Source organism: Ascaphus truei, chromosome 2 (assembly GCF_040206685.1).
Source record: "Ascaphus truei isolate aAscTru1 chromosome 2, aAscTru1.hap1, whole genome shotgun sequence".
NCBI classification, from domain to species: Eukaryota; Metazoa; Chordata; class Amphibia; order Anura; family Ascaphidae; genus Ascaphus; species Ascaphus truei.
In genome coordinates this window covers 485979850-485999872 of record NC_134484.1, presented here as the reverse complement: position 1 = coordinate 485999872, position 20023 = coordinate 485979850, and positions in this window count along the sequence as shown.

Here is a 20023-nt window from a genome sequence, read left to right as displayed (position 1 = left end):
AAAACTCTAACCGTTAACCAACGAGGAAAATAAGACACCAGGCTAAGGCCCGGTTTTATCAGAACATTTCATTTGTTCAAAGACTCAATTGTTTTATTTTTAGAGTGTGTTAAGTTAGAAATGTAAGATGTATGTACAATTGAGCCTTGATGGGAGGATTGGTTTCCTGGAAGCGTGGCTTGTGAAAGCTCTTGTATGTGTTTTGGCAGTACTCATCACTCTCTATGTATGTGTCATGTGCAGCAAAACTTTGATCCAGAAGTGTGTTGCACCTCCACCAAAAGGAGGGGGTCACCCAGGGGCGTGTGTCAGCCACAAGGAAAGGATCATAAGTCAGCCATGTTGACCATCGCAGACATCGTCTGTTCTGATATTCTGAGTGAATGATGTATGCAATGCGTGCAGGGGTGAGGATCACGCATTCGCTTTCACCGATACCGACCCCCTTCAATTCTCAGTAATAGAATGTTGTGATGATTCTGAAAATATATGATGATAGAATATAGATGCCATTTCCTTTTTCTAGCAACTGCATACCCAAAGAAAGGTTGCTTGCATAAAATAAGGTTTTTAGTATTATGTGTATCATTTCTGTATTTTCCCATTTTTTAAGGGAACCTCTTTAAAGGGTGTATAACACACTAGGAACAAGAATCAATTTATGGGTCAAGAGTCTCCCTTCACTAACCAATGAAACCTGTGTAAAAATGTATTTTTAGTCAGATAACAATTTACAGGAAGGATGTGGCCTTCATTTTTCAGTTTTTAATTTCATCATTAAACCAAGAACAGGTTCAGACTAGGCTTATGGCCTTACAAAACAGAATGGCTTTAGACTATGTTTTAGCTTCAAAAGGAGGGGTACGTGCTTTGATCAAAGAACAATGTTGTGTTTTCATTCAAGATCAGAGTAGTAATGTGCAGCATGAACTAGATGAAATAGAAGAGATTCAAAAGAGGCTTACAAAGGGAAGTGACAGGTTATCACCCCTTGGGGTTAGGGGGATGGCTTAAATCACTTGGAGCAAAAATTTATGAATGCTTTGGTGTGTTTGGGGGTGTTACTTGTTGACATATATGTGTGTGTCACGTGTTGCAGAGGTATGATCCACAAATGTGCCACCCCCCTCCAATCTGATGCCACTCTTTGCAGATGCCAGAAACAGCAGTCTCTTGAAGAAAGAAGATGCCGATCACAGTTATTCAACTCCAAAAGACATATTGGGGCCACAGCGCCTTACGAGACTATGACAGTGAAGGGCACGCACCCTTGTCCTCTAAGTTATACCAATGAGCAGTATCAGACGATGGAGCACCCCAGTATACAATACAAGTCTGTCTATGTGTCCCTGGACTAACATCATAAACTTAATTCTCAAAAGCATGTTTTAAGAATAAAAAAGGAGGGAACTGACAAAGTGAGAATATGATGCAAGGAGGGGGGAGGGTCTGACATAACAGCACTGGGATCTAAGCAGCCATTTTAAGTCAGCATCCATTTTAGGTGCCTGATATTGTCTATTGTCTGTATGAAAGTCGGTATGGAAGTTAGTTTAAAGACACATTTTTTTATTTGTTCTGCTCCTGAAGTTTCAAATGATATTAAGCTGTTCAGCTAAGCCACAAGACCTTGAAGAGGGTAGAAAAGCGGGAATGTTATGAAAATAAAATATAGATAACCAGAACGTCTCGCATTCCGAGGGAGGTGCCCATGAAGTCCCGTATGTAGAAAAAAGGTCGAAGGCTTGTATCAGGTATTTTTGCTGAGTCATTTCATTTCTAATATGAATACCATAATAATACTGTTAACTCAATGTGTTCATGTTCCTATATGCTTACGTAGTGACGCACAAGCAACCTCGTTTAGGGGGCACGGGCTTAGTATTTTGTGTATAAATAAGGCCTGTATGCCACCATGTTGTTGGGGGAGTTTTATTTTGAAACTGCCTCCTGCGTGTACACGTACACTGAAATAAACTTATTTGTTATTTGTTATTTGTTATCCTGCAAATGATCATCAGATTATGACTCTTATTTATCCACGCTTTTCACAAAACTTTATTAAAAAAAATACATAATGACGAACACATTTATAGAACAGTAATTCCTATCTCTGATATATGAAAGAAATCATAATATCAAAGAGGGAATATCAAAGAGGGTGTATATAAAAAACATAACTTAATGTATGTATATTATAATGCCTTGAACCAAATAGTTAGAGGTAGCTAATTCACAACACATTCATACAGGACATGCTGAAAAGGATGACATAAATATCAATATACTGCTGCAGCAGTTTTAATTCTAAAACTTGCTGGGAGCGTAGCGGGCTAGCCGCTTAAAAACGGAGTTTCCCGCGCGGCGGCTGCTTTAATAGATAAGCGCTAATGGCGCTTACTATTGAAAGCGCCCGAGGCGCGGGAAAACCGTCCGGTTTCGACCAAAGACAGCCCGCGCACCGCCCGCGCTATTTTTAAACTGCGGGGGCACTGCGGCTGCCCCTGCATTAGAATCAGCCCGGCCGCCAGTGTAAGATTTTGGTATATGAATAATCACATACATATCCAATTGCATGAATGTGTGGAAAAAAACACAAACAGGTACCAACATGACATGGCTTGAATAAAAAAGATAAATAATAAATAATATATATATGTATGATTTATGTTATATAATCTACTCAATTGGATGTTTAAGAAAATGTCAATAAGCTGAGTGATATAAACCATGGGTTTGTCCATGGGTACTGTATCAAGTATATACCATCAGGTAAGTATAGATGCCTGACTTTAAATGTATCTTTCAAAATATTTGTAATCTTTTATTAATCTTTTTTTCTCTTTTTCTTTTTACTGTACTGACACGTTACCAAGAACTCTCTATAAGACATATATGAAAAATTTGGAAATATCTAAAAAAATAAAAATTTTGAAATTTGGAGATTTTAGATTAAAGAGCAGATATAGTGAAGTGACAAAACTATGCAAAATACAACAACAACAAGATTGAGGAGGGAAAAGAAGAGCAATTCGGTAGACATAAGACAGGGAAATATTGGGTTGGTTGATCCTATATCTGAATCTAAATCAATATATAATCGCAAAGTGAAGCAGAAAGTACCCATATGGAATCACGATAAACATGTGAATGATTAAGATCCATACATATATATTTAGTTCTCTAAAAAAGACCCAGGTCCCAATCTGAGTTCAACCCAAAAGGGACTCTCGTCTTCATGGTGAATATCCAAAATAGTTCCCGGCGGTCTAAAGCATTGACCCTGTTGCCGCCTCTGGTGGACTGTGGTACATGTTCTATTCCTGAAAAGGAAAAGGCCCCCACATCTCCAGAGCTACAACAGGAAAAATGATTTGACACTGGATGAGTCAGATCACCCCTCTGTATGAGTCGCACATGTTCCATAATTCTTGTATTTAAAGCTCTAATTGTGCGACCCACATATTGTTTACCACAGTGACAGGTCAGCAGAGAGACCACAAAGCGCGTATTACAATTAATGAACGCTCTGGCTCCATACTGCCGACCTGTCGCTGTGGATGAGAAATTGGGACCAATATTCATGTATTTACAAATTTTGCAATTTGAACATCTATAGCTTCCTGCTGGAAATGATGAGCTGGTTGTATGAACCGACTGAAATAAGCTAGGTGATACAAAATTTGAGATTGTCTTTGCTCGTCTGAATACGAATTTTGGTCCCTCCTGATATATTGTTTTTAATGCTGGATCCACTGACAAAACACTCCAATGTCGTTTGACAATGTTTTTTATTTGTTCAGATTGAACACTGTATTTTGTTATAAACATTGGAGTATGTTGTGGTGTCGATTTAACTTGGTGTCTAGTTAGTTTTTCAGTACTTGATAAATTACTGTTTTTAAACAGAGATGATCTGTCCATAAGTACTACCTCTACAAAGGCCCTATGAAGATCTTTTGTATTGTATCCTCTGTCTTGGAATCTGTCAATGAGATCTTTTGATTGTCTTTCAAAGTGTTCATAATTTGAACAATTTCGTCTGATACGAATGAATTGTCCCTTAGGAATTCCTCGTATAAGGGACCTGGGGTGGCAGCTGTCAGCTCTTTAAAAAGTATTGTGAGAATTAACTTTTCTATATACATCACTTTGAATGGATTTGTCTAAATCAATGAACAAAAACAAATCCAAATAGTGAATATGGTGAAAATCATAATTGTGCGTGAAGTGTAAATTGAAATTGTTATTGTTTAAGTGATCTATAAACAATAAAAGTGCTTGTGCTCCCACTTTCCAAATAAAAATAAGATCATCTATATACCGTTTGTAAAATAATATGTGATGTCTGAATGTGTTGCCTGTGATAGTTGTATGTGAATTTAAGTTGTAAATTATTAGTGTTAAGAAAATTAATAAATAATAAAAGGGTAGTGTCATCACCATCCCAAACCAAAATCAAATTCGGTATACCTTTTATAAAAAAAACAATATGATCCCTAAAGGGGTTCCTATCTCCAAACACGTGGAACGACTCCCACCAACCAAGAAACAAGCTCGCATATGATGGGATAAAACTTGTGCCCATAGCCGTTCCCCGTGTCTGGAGATAAAATGTGCCGTCGAACAAAAAATAATTGTGAGTAAGTAATTAATACAATCTATGATAAACGTGCTCTGTGCCTGTGAAAGTTCCGATTTGTCTAAGAAAGATTTGACAGCTGCCACCCCATGTTCATGTCATATCACGGTATATAAAGATGTAACACTAGTAGTAACCCATAGGAAATTGTTTTCCCATATGACAGACTCCAATTTTTGGAGGAGATCTCCACTGTCCCTTATGTATGAAGGAAAAGCCTGTACCATGTTCTGCAAATATGTATCAACATATCTTGAAACACCATCTCCCGAAGATCCAATGCTTAAGCCAATCGGCCTCCCAGGAGGGAAGACCAACGTCTTGTGGATCTTCTTGAGATGGTGGAAGATAGGGATAATAGGATGTTCTTGGTACAGAAAATTGATCTCCTTTTGGTCTATGACACCAAGAATTTGTCCGAATTCCAAAAGTGATCTAAGATCTAAGTGATCTATGTCTCTGGAATATCATCCTGGATGGCCATCCACCGACTGAAACTTAACATGGCAAAAACAGAGCTCCTTATACTTCCTCCCAAACCTGGCCCTACTACCTCCTTCCACATTGCTATTGAAAATACGATCATTCACCCAGTAGCCCAAGCACACTGCCTAGGGGTTACACTTGATTCCTCTCTCTCATTCTCCTCTCATATTCAAAACGTTTCTAAAACTTGTCGCTTTTTCCTCCACAATATCACAAAGATACGCCCTTTCCTCTGTTACTCAACTGCTAAAACTCTGACTCAGGCCCTCATTCTCTCACGTCTCGATTACTGCAACCTCCTGCTGTCCGGCCTTCCTACCTATCACCTGTCTCCCCTACAATCTATCCTAAACGCTGCTGCCAGAATCACTCTACTCTTTCCTAAATCGGTTTCCGCATCTCCCCTCCTGAAATCCCTCTCCTGGCTTCCGATTAAATCACGTATCTCACACTCAATTCTCCTGCTCACTTTTAAAGCTTTACATTCTTCTGCCCCTCCTTACATCTCAGCCCTAATTTCTCGCTATGCACCATCCCGACTCTTCCATTCTTCTCAAGGATGTCTTCTTTCTACCCCCTTTGTATCTAAAGCTCTCTCCCGCCTTAAACCTTTCTCACTTTCTGCCCCACACCTCTGAAATGCCCTTTTCCTCAATACCCGACTAGCCCCCACGCTATCCACGTTTAAGACTCACCTTAAGACACATCTGCTTAAAGAAGCATATGAATAGCACTGGATAATCATGGACACATGCTACATAAAGCTTGGCCCCCTGCAGACACACTTACTAGAATTCCCTGCTACTGTCTCTGTACGTTCTCCCTACCTACCAATTAGATTGTAAGCTCCTCGGAGCAGGGACTCCTTCCTTAATGTTACTTTTACAGTATGTCTGAAGCACTTATTCTCATGATCTGTTATTTATATTATTTGTTATTTATATCATATGTATTACTACTGTGAAGCGCTATGTACATTTATGGCGCTATATAAATAAAGACATACAATACAATACAATACAAAGTTCCTTAAGAAAGGGGACAGTTGGATCGCCTCTCAGAACTGTATATGAGGTAGTGTACTCCAGTTGTCTTAGTGCCTCCAGTTTGTATTGGGGGCTAAGACGACAATGGCCCCCCCTTATCAGCCCCCTTTATGACAATGTTTTTATCGCTCCTTAGAAAAAATAAAGCAGATTTTTCATCTGTACTAAGATTGCTGATAGGTTGATTAAGAGGGGAGATATTGAAGGTGGTGCCTTTGGACAAGAATGTAAGGCCTCTCTCTATAAGTTTTTTAAATGTGATGAAACTATTATCTTTGCAGTGTGCAGGATAAAAACAGGACTTGTTCTTTAAGCCTGACGGTGTTCTTCCTAGAAATGTTGCGGGATCTAGCTGAGTATCTTTTTGTTCATCTAAAAGTTCGTTCAGATCCTGCAGACTGCAAAGGTCTTTGAAGGAGAATAAACCAAGTTCAGGAGACAGAGGATCAGCCTGTTCAATAGAGGAAGACATAATAGAGCTTTCATTAGTAGATGAAACAGTGGAGCAATCTGTGCCATCATTAAAGAATTTCTTTAAGGTTAGTTTCCGTACATAATGATGCATATCAACAACCGTGTCAAACAGATTGAAATTGGTATTAGGAGCATATTTCAATCCCTTATCAAGAACTGACATTTCTGCCGTTGTGAGTGTCACTTTAGAGATTAATGACCCCTGAAGTGTGGGTCAATGATTCATCTTTCTTTTTTGCAACTGTGGAGCGGTGTCTTCCCTTTGTCCCCCATCTCGTATTTTGGGGGGCGGTAGTTTTTTGAGGTACCTTGGTGAGATTCGGAATCACTGTCTCTACGATCGTCTGCATGGCGTCCACTGTCATCTCTTGTTCCTCCTGAAATGGACTGGCCTCCTGTACGTAGATCCTGTGAAAAGTTCCTTTGGGAAAAGAGACCATTATCGTAGGCATCGGAATCACCGCTATTTGAATGTGTGAAGGAAATGTTCTTTTTAAGAATTGATCTTTGCTTATTTTCAGACTGATTTGTAGACTGGTTTGTATTTCCTTTAGAGAGGGTGGAGGACCTAGATTTTGTAAATGGTGTAGGTCTCTGCCAAACATAGATTTGTTTCTTGATGTAATCAATTTTATCCCTCTCATATTTTGTTTCTTATTTTGTCATTATATCTTCTTCCATCTTAGAAATATTTGTTGCTAAAATCTTATCCAATGTTTGAAATTTCTCTTTCCCATTGATTATTAGTTCAAAGAAATATTTTCAACAGGTGATCATAATGTTTTGAACCCCACACCCCCAAATAAAAATTGCAGTATGCCACCCACCTCATAAAGTACAGTATAATGTACATGACTAGTGTAGAATTAAAAAGCTAGTGATTGATTCTAAGAATAGCAAAAATTGTTATGCAACCCCACGTCGAGAAACAAAACAAAAAAAAGGGTTTAAAAAAAAAAATTCAAACTCACATTGAATGAGAAGTCATACACGAAGGCGCCTAAATGTGATGACACGCATATGCGTCTCCAAAAGGTTCCAATGAGACAGTACACGGATGCGCTTAAAATAAAAACAGTATGAAAAGAAGAGCAAGCCTAGCAAAAGTATTGATTAATAAAAAATAAACAATACATATATATATATTACATTCGGAAGAAGAAGTGACAATGTATTTTTGTATTATTTCTTTTCCCTTTATTATCCTGAATACGTGTCATCATATTTTTAATCTTTGTATGGCTAAGGAGCCTCCGACTTCTTTCCCATGTATACTATACAGTATGAACTCGTAACATTAATCTTCAAATTACAATTACACACACACTTGCTGAACTGTACGGCAATAAAAGACAGGTTGAATTGCTATTAGATTTTTAAGACAACAACTCGCGATCACCCACTTGAGTTTCGACGGTATTGCAGCCCACGCTAAAATGCCATGTTCTGCATCCGATAGAAACCCGATGGAAAATATCACGCGACATGACATGGGTATTCCGATTTATACACCGCGTGATTTATTCAATGGCCGCTACAGCTGTACTTACCGAGTGCTGTCTCTTGATTACCAGACTGTGGAACGGTATCGTATTGATATATTATTTATATGGGGCATGCACCTACAGCTTACCAGCACCTACAGGCAGGCTCGCCAATGGGGGGACAGAGGACACGTCCCGGGCCCGTTGAGTTAGGGGGCCCGGCCACAGCCATCGCCGGTGGTTCCCCTCCCACCCCACCCCCACTCCTGTGTGTCAAAAAAAAAATCTTAAAAAAAAGCCATGTCAATACAAAAAAAAAAGGGAGAAGGGATCCAATCAGGGCGGGGAATGGGACGGACTTGAGCTAATATAAGCAACTGCACAGACGGGAGAAGCGAGTTTGAATGTTCCCGGCTGTGCAGCTGCTTATTCACATACACACAACACCACAGAAACGTTAAGTAAATCCATGCTTTAATTGTTATCTGTCCTGTGAATGTGATTGTGTCTGTCTGTAGAGGGAGAAAGGGGTGGCCCGGTATTAAAGGGATTGCACCCCATTTGGCCATCCCCTAACCTCACCAGGGAGACAAGGGGTTAACTGGGCTGCGGTCCAGAAATGTGATTTAACCCTTGTTATAACATGCAAATGTATTTTCCCCTGTCCCCATGCTTTATTATTATATATTGTGTTATATGTGTCTGCATCACCTACATGCTGGGATCCATCCGGGAGGGCAAGGATTAATATTTTTTGAGTGATTATAGCCCTTTGTGTAATTTTCCCGCCTTTTCAGGCACCATTTTGCAAAGTCCCATAGGCCGGCATTGGAGCTCAATGCATTCCAATGGCGGATCTTGCTGTTTTGGACCTGTTTCCCGTGAAGACCAGCAGGTGGCGTCCGAGAGGAGGAGCGGCGGTTTCCCATTGTAAGTCAATGGGCTCATTGACTTCAATGGAGATTCCTCAACGGCGCTTTCCAGGAACGAGTTGGCTGCCGTCCAAACTGCAAAACCGCAAAGCGGATACAATGTCCTTTAAAAGAGTTAAATCACTTGAGTCAAGTTCAATGTTAAGTGGCGTGGGAATCTACAGTTCTAGAGCACCTAGAAATAAAATTATTTTTGCCCCTAGTTCCTAGGCCTCCCCCCACTCGACCACCACCGGGTCCCCGAATCCTGGACCCCCGAGGAGGGTCATGCCAAAAAGAGCAGGTCGCGCCATAGGTTCCAATGGCGGCGGCAGAAACAGCTCAGGATTTTGACTAAGTGTGAAAAACGTAAAACCAGGAAGCCATATCTCCGGTTCCGGAGGGTCCAGAGGGCCAGGGTTTGGGGTACCTGTAGGCACTGCTCCGGCATGGCTGCAGAACCATCCGTGACCTTCTTGGACAAACCCGACAGAGTTTGGACCCCCTTGAAAGTTCGGGACTTTTCCCATAGACTCCAATGGCGGCCAATTTCCGCAGCCCCATTGAAAGTCTATGGCGGCGGATTCCCATAGCCGCCAATGGCGGCGGTTTGCCATTGAAAGTCTATGGCGGCGGAGCCCGTTATTTTCAATGGGGATTTAGTGAAAAAACGTGATTTCATTTACAGCGGAGTTTTTTGTATTAAAATAGGAAACGGTTTAAAGTGTATTTGTGTAACTCCGGTTCCGAAGGTCCTAGCGGGCTGAAACACGGACCATATGATGTCCCAGTTCCGGCATTAAGATCTGGGTAGTTTGGACCCGCTAAACCCAACGGAACCAGAGATTTTAATATGTTTGTATTTTACTTATAATACTGTATCCCAAGGCAGGGATAAAACCCAGAGGAAATTCCTTTGGAAAAATGGAAGCAGATGGTCAGAGAGGCGATCCAATGTCTAGGACTTAAGTGTTGTTCAAAGGATTTTGTCACCCTCACTGTTTACCTGAGGGCAGAGACAACTCAAACCAGAGCAGTCTGTAAGTGTCACATTTTACACCTTTCAACAAAGAATATCCTGCCAGAAATCCCATTTGGTAGACTGGCTGGCATTCCTAATGTAAATGTGGGGCTACAGAAATGAGACCCCAGGGTCCTAGTGCGCATGACCTAACCAGCAAGGGGCATGGATTAAAATGTATTCCCACGTTAAAGATTGGACACAGATAATTGTTGTCCAATCACCGGGATTTAATGTTAAGGATAGGGTTACAAAAGATATATAAACTGTGATCCCTGATGAAGAAGCTTGCGCTTCGAAACGCGTTGGATAAATTTTAGCCCGATTTATCACTTTTACTATATATCTGTGTGCCAGCTGAAACCTTTGTTATTACGTGGAGCTGATTCTCATAGGCATTTTCCCGCGATTGTGAACAGTGCGGTAAAACATCCACACTTTACGGCCGTCCTCACTTTGCGGCCGATCGCACAGGAAATACGGGACACTTGAGGTAACAGCTTGCCAGAGAAGCTGCTAACCTCCATCGCTGACGGCGCCGGGTAAGGAGGCTAGGAGAGCTGAACGGAGCCTCCCTCAAGCAAAGTTCTACTAAAGACTCCTTTAACCCTAAGACGGATGCAAACGGAGGCTTTTCTTCAGCTGCGGGGGTGTGCCTTGATGCAGTAAAGAAGATCCCCAGATGGTTGGCGGCAGCTGCATTACTTCCACTCACCCATGTTTATGTACATGAATTGCTGGTAACTTTTTTATCTGATGTACGCAGATATCTTACCCTAACAATATATATATATATATATACTTTGCATACATCACTATGTGCGTTTGCGCTTTTGTTCCTTTTTTTCAGTTCATAAACTGTGGTAGCCCTGTATCCATTCTCTTCTGATACCATCTTGATTGTACCTGATTGCTGGAGAATTGCTATGCAACATACTTCTCATCCCCCATCCCCCAAGTAAGTGTTACCTCTTGCCTGTTACTGTACTATATTGTGTGTTCACCTATCTAAAGGAATAAATATACTTTATTATATCTAAAGCCTCGTTCAGTTCAAAGCCAGTTATTTGGTGTAAATTACAACCTGTCGTAAGCTATCTTGACAGGCTTGTAATTAACTGGTGGCAGCGGTGGGACTGAACTGGACCTGTATTACAGTGTACTGAGGGATACTGTAATATAGTGGGAACTTGATGGTAATTGCGAGTTCCTGGGACTAAATATATTGATTGCACGGTAGTGCAACAAGTAACACAAGTTGTTGCACCACCTCCCTGCTGCGACCCAGAGCCATGAGGGAAGCGGAAAGCTCCTACTACCTGAGGACAAGAACTCAGCTGAAAGACAAGTGCCGTGAATATGGACTGGAATATGAGAACCAGGAGGTCGCAGACATGATAGCAGCAATCATGGACTATGAAGCCCGGCTTGCAGAGCCTCAGGATATGGCTCAGCTTGCCCTTGTACAGCCGCCCGGCGATCAGGGAATGAACCCAGTGCCGGGGCGGCAGAATCCCGGGGAGGGGACAAGTGCACCTCCCGGGACCAGTGCAACAGGAGGGGCACTGATGGCTGCGGCTACCAGTCCGTTTACCCCTGAAATGTTGGCACTGATTACTGCGTGGTGCGACCGAGGGACACCGGAGGAGCGGCTGCAGTTTATCACTATGGCAGTGAACAGACCCGCTTATTGCCCCCCAGTCCAACCCCGCAAAGATGAACTCACCCTGGACAAGCACAGTCTCACCAAGTACGTGGAAGGCACTGACCAGATTGACAGTTTCTTAAAGAACTTTGACATGCAGTGTCGGCGGTACAAAGTGCTTCCCGAGCATAGGGTTGCACGTTTGGACCCCTTATTTTCCGGTTTGGCTAAGCAGACGATGATGGCGCTTCCAGAGGAGTATGCTGATGATTATGACCACCTGAAAGAACTGTTGTTATTTCAGCACGGTTTTACCCCTGAAGCCTACCGGGGTAAATTCCGGCTGGAGGAGAGGCAGCCTCAGGAGTCCTATGTCACCTATGTGACCCACATGGCTTTGTACGGGATACGCTGGGTGGAGGGCTATGAGGCCAGGACTTACCAATGCCTGCTGGACCTCATCTTTCAGGAGCAGCTCATGCAGCAGTGCCCGCTGGCGGTGAGGGCTTGGGTGTATGGCAAAAAGCCTAAGACTTACACAGAGGTGGCGAGGCTACCAGATGACTATGTGGCCAGCCGATCCCATGATGCCCACCAAGGCACCAGCCAAAGCGGCGGCGGCGGCAGCGCCGCCGGCGGCCAAGAAACCTGCTAATACCCCCCAATGGACTCAGAGGCCGCCTGCGGGCAGCAGTCCACAGAAGGCAGGGGAGCTCTGGCACGAGCGCCGGTGTTACAACTGTAACAGCCCTGGTCACCTCAGACCAGACTGCCTGGAACCCCTGCGAACCCCTGGGCAACGCACCCCAGCTGCGAAGCCGGTAGGCCGCGTGCGGGTGGCTTCCACCAAAGAACCAGGACCGGTCATGGAAACAACTCCCAGCGAGATGTTCCATGTCACCCCTATCCCGGTTTCATCAGTGCCCACAGCCAGGAGCGGAGGACATATCAGCGCGGACCTGCAGCAGATTGGCGGCCGGAGCAGACATCTCACCCCGGTCACAGTCGGTGACCGGCCAGCAGTCGGCTTGCTGGATTCAGGAGCAGCAGTGACCCTGGTCCGACCTGATATGGTCCGGCCAGAGGAATTGCCCCCAGGGCCTGGGATGCAGATCACTTTGGCCGACGGAGAGCCACGTTTCTTGCAAGTGGCCCGAATCTTTTTGGATTGGGGGAGGGCAAGGGTGTGCGGGAAGTGGGGGTTTTACCCGGTTTCGATGCCAATGTTCTTTTGGGCAATGGTCTGGGACCGATGACCTGCACCTATGACCGGGTGCCCAAGCCCGCTGCAGTGGCGGCGGTTACCCGGAGCCACACTGCGGCAATGGCGGCAGCGCCAGTCCCCCAGCCTTTGGGACCAACGTTAGCGGAGGGCGCAGAGAAGCCCGGGGAGGTAGGCCAGGATCAGTTGCAACCACAGACTGAATTACTGTTCCCCCTCACCCTTCCCCATTCTCCAGACACTGACATGACTGGGGGGTGGCCAGACTTAGGAGCCCAGTTTAGGGAGGCAGTGAAGACAGACCCTACCCTGGCTGGCATGAGACTTCGGGCGTCCGAATCTCAGGCAGGGGAGGGCACTGAGCGCTGCCTATGGCATAAGGGACTCCTGTATAGAGAGGAAGGGAACCTGGGGATAGAGGAGGGGGTGACCGGGAAGTGACAGCTAGTAGTGCCCCAGGGGTACTGACAGCAACTGTTACGGGTAGCTCACTCTATTCCGTTAGCGGAACATCAGGGGGTCAACAGAACGCGAGCCCGGTTATTACAGCGTTACTACTGGCTGGAGGCATCAAGAGATGCGAGCAATTTCTGCCCCTCTTGTGATGCCAGCCAGCGAGTGGGTAAGGCGGGTGACCGTTTGAAGGCACCCCTGAGACCCCTACCGATAATAGGGGAACCCTTCCAGAAAGTAGCGATGGATCTGATAGGACCCCTTATGATTCCTAGCAGGTCAGGGAAGCGCTACATCCTCACGGTGGTGGATTTTGCCACCTGGTACCCTGAGACGGTAGCGCTTGGCACCATAAGTGCCAAGACAGTGGCAGCAGCTTTGCTGAACGTTTTTGCTAGGGTAAGTTTCCCTAGTGAGATCCTAACCGATCAGGGGTCGCAGTTCATGAGTGAACTGCTACATTGCCTCTGGGATGCATGCGGTGTACAGCACCGGCGCACTACCCCTTACCACCCCCACACAAACGGATTATGTAAGAGGTTTAACGGTACCCTGAAGCAGATGCTTCAGACCATTATAGAGGCGGAGGGGAAAGACTGGGAGATTCATTTACAGCACCTGCTGTTGCCTACCGAGAGGTACCACAGGAATCTACAGGCTTCTCTCCCTTCGAGCTACTATATGGCCGCAGGGTACGTGGACCTCTGGACCTATTCCATGAGTGATGGGAAGGGGAGGCTACTGCTACTGATGCTTCAGTGATCCAGTATGTAGTAGATCTCAGACATGGTTAGAGATGCTCATGGGGGTGGCCCAGGACCACCTCAGGGCCGCTCAGACAAAGCAGAAGCAATGGTATGACCAGCATGCCCGTAGCAGAGAATTCATCCCAGGACAGCAGGTGCTTGTTCTCAAACCCACTCGGGAGAACAAGCTGATGGCTGGTCGGGACCGTACTCGGTTATCCGAAAGGTGAATGACTGCAACTATGTTGTACAGGTAGAGCCTGAGAGGCACAAGACATATCACATTAACATGTTGAAAGAGTACAGAGCACCGAGTATGGGAGCAGTAAAGGCCATTTGTAGCCCACTGCTGGAGGATCCGGCGAGCAATGCTCTGCCTGATCTCCTAGGGGAGGCTAGGCAGGGAAACACCGTGGAGCAGGTAGAGATAGGGGCACAGTTGAGTGCTAGGCAGAAGGGAGAAGCCAGGGACATGCTAGCCCAGTTTAGTGCACTCTTCACTGACATGCCAGGGACCACACATCTCACAAAACACCCAGTGCACATAGGATACCTGCAGCCTCTGCATAAGCACGCTTACAGAGTGTCAGCAGAGGTCAAGACAAGTATGGAGAGAGAGATAGAGGAGATGCTGACCCTAGGGGTAATTACTCCGTCCCAGAGCCCTTGGGCTAGTCCGGTAGTCCTAGTCCATAAGAAGGACAAGACCACCAGGTTTTGTGTGGACTACCGGTTGCTCAACGCTGGGACGGTGTCAGATGCTTACCCCATGCCCCGAATGGATGAGTTACTGGATGAACTCACGTGGGCAAAGTATCTGACCACCATGGATTTTAGCAAGGGCTATTGGCAAATCCCACTGACCCTGGAGGCTAGGGAGAAGTCAGCATTCATCACTCCAAGTGGCCTCTATAAGTTTTTAGTGATGCCATTTGGGATGAAGAATGCCCCGGCTACCTTACAACGCCTGGTCAATAGGTTACTGGAAGGGATGCAGAGCTATGCCAGGGCTTACTTAGATGACATTCCTGGGAATCCCACCTAGGAAATGTAGCTGCGGTGCTGGATAGGATCAGGGAGGCTGGGCTTACCTTGAAACCCAATAAGTGTATGGTAGGGATGGCAGAAGTCCTGTACTTAGGGCACAGGGTGGGTGTAGGGCACCTCAAACCAGAGCCAGCCAAGGTAGAAGCCATAGTTCAGTGGCCTGTTCCAAAAACCAAGAAACAGGTCATGGCATTGTTGGGCACCGCAGGGTACTACAGGAAATTTGTCCCACAGTACAGTGCCGTGGCCAAACCCCTGACTGATGTGACTAAGAAGCAACTGCATGTGCTTATTACCTGGACTCCTGCCTGTGAAACTGCTTTCCAGGCCCTGAAAACTGCGCTTGCTGGAGCCCCCATACTGGCTGCCCCAGACTATACCAAGCATTTTCTTATTCAGACTGATGCCTCAGACTCTGGTGTTGGAGCTGTACTGAGCCAGGTGGGGGACGACGGCAGAGAGCACCCTGTGGTGTATCTCAGTCACAAACTGCTCCCCAGGGAGGTGGCATATGCCACCATTGAAAAGGAGTGCTTGGTCATTGTGTGGGCACTCAAAAAGCTCCAGCCCTATGTCTATGGGAGGGCTTTCACGGTCATCACAGACCACAATCCCCTGAGTTGGCTACAGAGGGCATCAGGGGAAAATGCCAAACTGCTGAGATGGAGCTTGGCTTTGCAAGAATTTGAATTTACCATTCAGCACAAAAAGGGCAGTGAAAACAGCAATGCTGATGGACTTTCACGCCAGGACTATCCCTCTGAGACTGAATTCATTAATGGTGCCAGCAGTGCCCCACTCCCCGTCAGGGCCAGTGGGCCACAGGACACGCGTTAAGAAGGGGAGGTGTAGAGGGAGAAAGGGGGTGGCCCGGTATTAAAGGGGTTGCACCCCATTTGGCCACCCCTGACCGCACCAGGGAGACATGGGGTTAACTGGACTGAGGTCCAGAATTGTGATTTAACCCTTGTTATGACCTGTAAATGTATCTTCCCCAGTTCCCCTGTTCCATTGTAATGTCTGTGTTAATCAGTGTCTGCATCACACACACACTAGAATCCATCCGGGAGCACAAGGGTTAATAGTTCTTTAATGATTATAGCTCTTTGTGTAGTTTTCCCGCCTTTTCAGGCACCATTTTGCAGGTCCCCATTGGCCGCCATTAGGGCTCAATGCATTCCAATGGAAGATTGTGCTGTTTTAGTCCTGTTTCCTGTAAAGACCAGCAGGTGGCGTCCGAGAGGGAGTGCGGCGGTTTCCCATTGAAAGTCAATGGGCCCATTGACTTCAATGGAGATGCCTCGAGGTAACCTTTCCAAGAAGAAGTTGGCTGCCGTCCAGACCGCAAACTGCAAAGCGGATACAATGTCTAAAAAAGAGTTACAATCACTTGAGTCAAGTTCAAAGTTAATTGATGTGGGAATAAACAGTTCTAGGGCACCTAGAAATAAAATTCTTTTTGCCCCTAGTCCCGAGGCTTCCCCCCACTCGACCACCACCAGGTCCCTGAATCCTGGACCCCCGCTAAGGGTCGAACCAGGTAGAGCGGGTCGCGCCATAGGCTTTGCCGGTGGCGGCAAAAACAGCTCTGAAAAATTACTAAGTGGAAAAAACTGAATTTTGGTATTCCATAGCTCCGGTTCTGGAGGGTCCAGCGGATCAGGGTTTGGGGTATCTGTAGCCACTGCTCCGGCATCGCTGCAGAACCATCCTTGACCCGCTTGGACCAACCCGACGGAGTATGGACCCCCTTGAAGTTCGGGACTTTTCCCATAGACTTCAATGGCAGAAAAACCCCATTGACTTCAATGGCGGCGATTTACCATTGAAAGTCTATGGCGGAGCTGCCCGTTGTTTTCAATGGGGATTTAGTGAAAAGCTGAGATTTCTTTCTCAGTGGAGATTTTTATATTAAAATGATTTAATGTGCATTTGTGTAACTCCGGTTCCTTAGGTCGTAGCAAGTCGCTTTGTGGACCATATGGTGTCCCAGTTCTGACAATGCGAACTGGGAAGTTTGGACCTGCTAGACCCAATGGAACCGGATATTTTAATACGTCTATGTTTTATGCTTAATACTGTATTCTAAGGTATGGATAAATTCCAGAGGCAATTTCTTTGGCCATAATGTCACAGATGGCCGGAGAGGCGACCGAATGTCTAGGACTTAAGTATTGTTCAAAGAGTTTTGTCACCCTCACTGTTTATCCGAGGCTCAAAGCAGAGCAGTTCTTAAGTGTTCCATTTAACACCTTCCAACAAAGGTTTTCCTGCCATAAAGCCAAATGGGTAGAATGTCTGGCATTCCATTTGCATATGTGGGGCTACAGAAATGAGACCCCAGAGTTCTACTGCGCCTGTGCCAGCTAGCAGGGGGGCATGTGTTGAAATGTGTTCCCATGTTAAAGATTGGCTGGAGGTAATTGAAAACCAATCACTGGTGCTTAATGTTCCAGATAGAGGGACAAAAGGTTTATAAACTGCTGTCCACCCATATATCCTTTGTCTTCGTTTGCTGATATGGTTACCTGATATCACCTGAATGATTTCCTGATTGCTGAGAGAAATGCTACATCTAACTTCTTATTCTCCAACCCCTAAGTAAGTGTACTTCTTGTTTGTTACTGTATTATCTGTTGTGTTCACCTTTATTCTAAGGAATAAATACAATTTATTATATCTTAAGCCTCGTTCAGTTCAAACCCAGTTATTTTTGTGTAATATTAATAAGCCTGTGGAAGCTATCGTCACACCCCCCCAAGGACCTTAAGTCCGAATGCCGGTACGCAAACCTGGCTACACACCTTTGGGGGCGCCCTCAGGCCCCCACCCTCTTTTTCTCTGCCTGCTGGTGCTGTCCCAGCAGTCCTTTACCCTTCCCACCCATCCCGTCCCCCTCCACCCCGCCATCCTGCTGGCCCAGATCCAGACAATAGGTCATCCTCTTCCGCCAAAGACGAAAATTACAACTCCACAAACAAAGTAGTCAATCAAGATCCCCCGGTTGGGAAAGGGGTGATCCTTAAAACCCCCCTCAGAGATAACAAACATGGCTGGTCAGGCCCCAATCAAACTCATCTCCCTTAATGTTAAAGGGCTACAGAGCCACAGAAAAATAAAGCTAGCTCTCCAGGAGATGAAAAGATCCCAAGGAGACATCATCTTTCTCCAGGAGACGCACTTCACAGACCACGAGCCACCTAAAATATTTAATAATACATTCCCGTTGAGCTACTACTCCTCGTTTAGTAGTAAAAAACGAGGGGTCACTATCTTAATCCGCCAGGGAACGCCATTCAATTTTGTCAAAAAAACTTCAGATCCAGGGGGTAGATTTCTTGTGGTATATGGCTCATTAGCTGGTACAGCGATCGCCCTGATCAACCTCTATGCACCAAACGAGAACCAACCAGAGTTTATGAGAGAAGTTCTAAGTACTATCGACCCTACCTACCTATCATCACTGATAGTGGGGGGTGACCTAAACATGGCCTTAAACCCAGTGGAGGATAGGACGCTCCCCCCAAATCGCCCACACATGGTACTATCCCTAAAGACAGGAACTGCATTTAGAGCAATCATCAAAGAATTTCCCCTAGTGGACGTTTGGAGATTCAAACATCAGGGCCAAAGGGACTACACCTTCTACTCCGCACCCCACCAGACCTACTCTCGCATTGATTACCTTTTTACAACCAAGAATGTCTTGGAGGCCTCCCAGAAAACGGATATAGGGCCGATCACATGGTCGGACCACGCCCCTATTTCGATAACTCTCTCTGTTCCACTCATAAAGTCGAGCACATTTACCTGGAAGCTAAATGATTCACTGTTGAATCACCCGGAAATAGAGAGAGAAATCAAGTCAGCCCTGTCAGAGTACTTTAAGACCAACTCAGGTTCAGTCTCATCCTCGGCGGTACTATGGAACTCCCATAAGGCAACCATCAGAGGTACTCTTATCTCCATAGCATCCCATAGAAAAAGGTTAAGGCAAAATTACTCAAAGACTTGACAGAGAAAATAATCAAACTAGAACAGCAACACAAATCCAACCCATCGGGGAAAATATACAAAGCCTTAACTGCCGCTAGAAACAAGTTGAAAAAAATCCAACTAGAGGATGTCAAAAAAGCCCTTCGATGGACTAACCAGGGATACTACGACAGGGGCAATAAAGCTGACAAACTTTTGGGCAGCAAATTAAGAGGGGTACAAAAAAGGTCCCAAATAACTGCGATTAGGAACAGGTCAGGTGACATATTATATAATGACAAACACATTGTGGAAGAATTCACCAAATTCTACACCAAATTATACAACCTCAGAACTCAGGAGGATAATAATAGAGCTTCAAGGCTCACAGCAGTCTCAAATTATCTAGACAATTGCAATCTCCCATCTCTGACAGAGAAGGAGAACGAGACGCTCAACGGGAAGATCACAAAAGAGAAATTGGCAGACGCGGTAAAAGCACTAAAAATATCCAAAGCCCCTGGCCCTGATGGATTCACAAACGCCTACTATAAGAGATTCCTCCCGTCCCTATCACCTCACTTACTAGCCTTGTTCAACTCCTTTATGGAAGGTGAACCCATACCAGCCTCAATGTCATTGGCCAACCTAGCAATAATCCACAAAGAGGGCAGAGACCCAATGCAGTGTGGGAGTTACCGCCCCATATCGTTGTTGAACAATGACCTTAAGCTGTACAGCAAAATCTTGGCTAATAGATTAAACCCCATCCTACCCAGACTGATCCATAATGATCAAGTGGGATTTGTCTCGGGCCGACAGGCCTCGGACAACACCCGCAAAATCATAAACATAATAGACCACATTAATC